The sequence below is a fragment of the Diabrotica undecimpunctata genome, chromosome 11 (assembly GCF_040954645.1).
Source record: "Diabrotica undecimpunctata isolate CICGRU chromosome 11, icDiaUnde3, whole genome shotgun sequence".
Classification (NCBI taxonomy): domain Eukaryota; kingdom Metazoa; phylum Arthropoda; class Insecta; order Coleoptera; family Chrysomelidae; genus Diabrotica; species Diabrotica undecimpunctata.
The window spans coordinates 467,510-470,564 of record NC_092813.1 but is presented as its reverse complement, the minus strand read 5'-3'; positions in this window follow the sequence as shown (position 1 = coordinate 470,564).

Here is a 3,055-nt window from a genome sequence, read left to right as displayed (position 1 = left end):
AATACATAGTTGTCTCTAGGTACAATCACTTACAAATAATGTTTAATACTATGAAGAAAATCCGAAACCGTATTTTTCAAATTTCACTATTTATTGTTTCGCAAAATCTATTGATAACTGCACTTGAAGTATACTCAATGATTATTTGTAACGTTAACTTTTGTAAGGTATCATAAGTCATTTCGTAAGACGAATTAATAAGAAAGGATAAAAAGCATGACATCATGTCATGTGGCTAGTTCTAACTTCTTATAGACGTAATAACTACATTTTCAATTAAACAAATTTCTCTAAAATCGAAAGTACTTGAAATAGCGCCATCTAGCGCCTAGTAGCTGTAGTTTAGACATGTTTTCTCACGATGACCTTATTACCAGCTGTACATACAATTTCAGTTTGATTTAGGAGTTGGTCAAAAAGGGTTGGGGTGTGTGATACCCCGGTACATCAGTGTTGTAACTTTTAATTGTTTTATGTTCTAGAGGTAAATTTACATGACATTTTTGATATTTTTTCGAGATGAGCTATGATTTTTATTTTTCTTTCACAGTAATCACAGTAGGAGACAAATGGGATACGAAGATCCAAAATTAACGTAGGCAGTCCTGGCAGAAGAAGAACATCATTGCGTAAAACCTAAAGATAATGGTACGAAATATCAATGAAGCCATGATAGAAAATAAGGCAGTCAACTCTATATCCAACCATCGTTAACGGTTTCGAAACTGTGTTTTGAAGAAAACCAATAACGAAATTTTAAGTTATATCAAAAAAATCAAACTGGGTTATTTCAAACGCATTTCCCTCTCTCTCTCGAATATCACTACAGTCTAAATCGAGCATTTACCTTTTCCAAACTATGCCTCTATCCTTGTCGGTCCCGGGCCAACCTTCCCCAAGTTCTCACGTCTATAACAGCAAATTTGGCGCGTCGGCTGCAACTAGATCCTCCCACTTTTTCTGTATGTGTTACAATAATCATTTTATTTTAATGGCCTAGTAAGTGAATACAATTTTTACTAGTGAACTGACGAAAAGTCGCATATTTTTCGAGAAAATCATAAAAAACCTTCAGAAAAAGTTAACAAATTGGCTGGTGTTCTCGGAAATGTGAGTGTTAGGCCTTTATTTTTTTAAGAAAACTTAACAGACGATCTTACTATGATTGAAAAGACCATTGAGCCTATTATTACTGTCGAGTTACAAACACAAATTAATAGTTGTAATATATAATTTAGTCTTAGTTTTTCCCCCTCTAATTAATTTTTTTTATTTACTTAAATATTTCAATATCGCGAACACATTGAGTGATATGAATAAAAAATAGTAAGTGCTTCTACTCTACGTCTATTTTTATAAGTTGTTTTATAAATAAGTAAGTTTATTTTAAAAAATTAAAGCAGAATCATTTACTTACTTTTAATTCATAAACAGCATTGATTTAATTAACTCAGAAATTCAAGAATCAGAAAGAGTATAATAAACATTCACCTGCGCTTGTTTTGCCAACGGTCGATATTTTATTTGAATTTTAATCTATAGAAAATAAAGACCAAAGTATCTGCTCACAATTGAAGTAAAATATTCAAACTAAGTGATAGAGGTAACTTACTCCTTGCTTTGCAATTATACCAAGACTAACATTCTCACTTCAATGAAATAATGACAGTCACATACCGTATCAAACGAAATCTCGGAATAGGAAAATCATAGTAAAGAATAAATAACTCTAACTTTACTCTAACTCTAACTCTAACTAACTTCATGATTTTTTTTAGATTTTTTTTATTAACAAAATCTCATCAGCCAAATTGGCTATTACCGAAACAATAATAGCGAACAATAATTTGCATTACATTTATAATGTTAGTTTAGATAGCATTTAAAACGTTGATTGAGGTTAATAAACATTTTATGTTTGAAATATTGTACTGTAGACCTAAAATATCGCTAAGTTTGTTTGGTATATTGTACAACATGCGCTTTGGCGTTAATGCTGGACATTTCTCTAATATATGTTTGACTGTTAATTTTTTATCACAGTTGTTACATCTTGGTTCTTGTTTTTTGGAGAATACGTAGCTATTAGTTAATTGCGTATGACCCAGTTGGAGTCGCGTTAATATTACCTGGTCTTTTCGACTTGTTGGTGATGTGGGCCAGGGTTTAATATTTTTTTTATTTCGCGTAGCTTGGCCGATGACACTTTACACTTTTCTTCCCACATATATCGCACTTTATATTTAACCGCCGCTTTTACGTCAGCACTCGTAAATGTTGTAGTACACTCCGCACTATCACTACTTGCAGCTTCTTTTGCAGCATTGTCTGCCTCTTCTTTTCCTGGAAATCCAATATGTGATGATATCCAGAATAACATAATGTTTTTTCCATTCAGTTGAGCGGTGTGGATTTCTTCTTTTATCTTGATGACTAGGATTAATTGGGTACACATATTGGATTGACTGTATGGAACTTAGAGAGTCTGTGAGTATAATATAATTGGTATTATTGGATGCGTTAACAGCAAGGATGGCCTGGTATAGAGCATATAGTTCAGCAGAGTAAATGAAGTACTCTCAAGGGAGTTTGTATTTATTTGTGGATGTTGATGTTATAACTGCACCACCAGTACCTTCACTTGATTTAGATGCGTCTGTGTATATATGTGTATAATCCTTGTAGTTGTAAAGCATATCGTTGAAGGCGAATTTGATTAACTGTGGGTTTTTTGAATGTTTGTTGAAAGAAATGAGGCGGGTTAGGCACTGAAGGATTTTTATTTGCCATGGAGGAATTGAGGATGACTGGGAGAAAAAACATTCTGGGAACGTGTAGTTTAATTGATTGTGTAATTAGCAGATCTTGGCTTATTTGTGAAGATATTTGGGAACTTTTATGTAAAACAATTGTAAATAGTGGGGTTTTTTGGGTTAGACCTGATTTTTGCGGCGTATGCTACACTTAAATAAAGTCTTCTGTCTTCTAAGGACGGTTCACCAACTCCACAATAACTACTTTTAATTGGTGTTATACGAAAAGCTCCAGATATTAT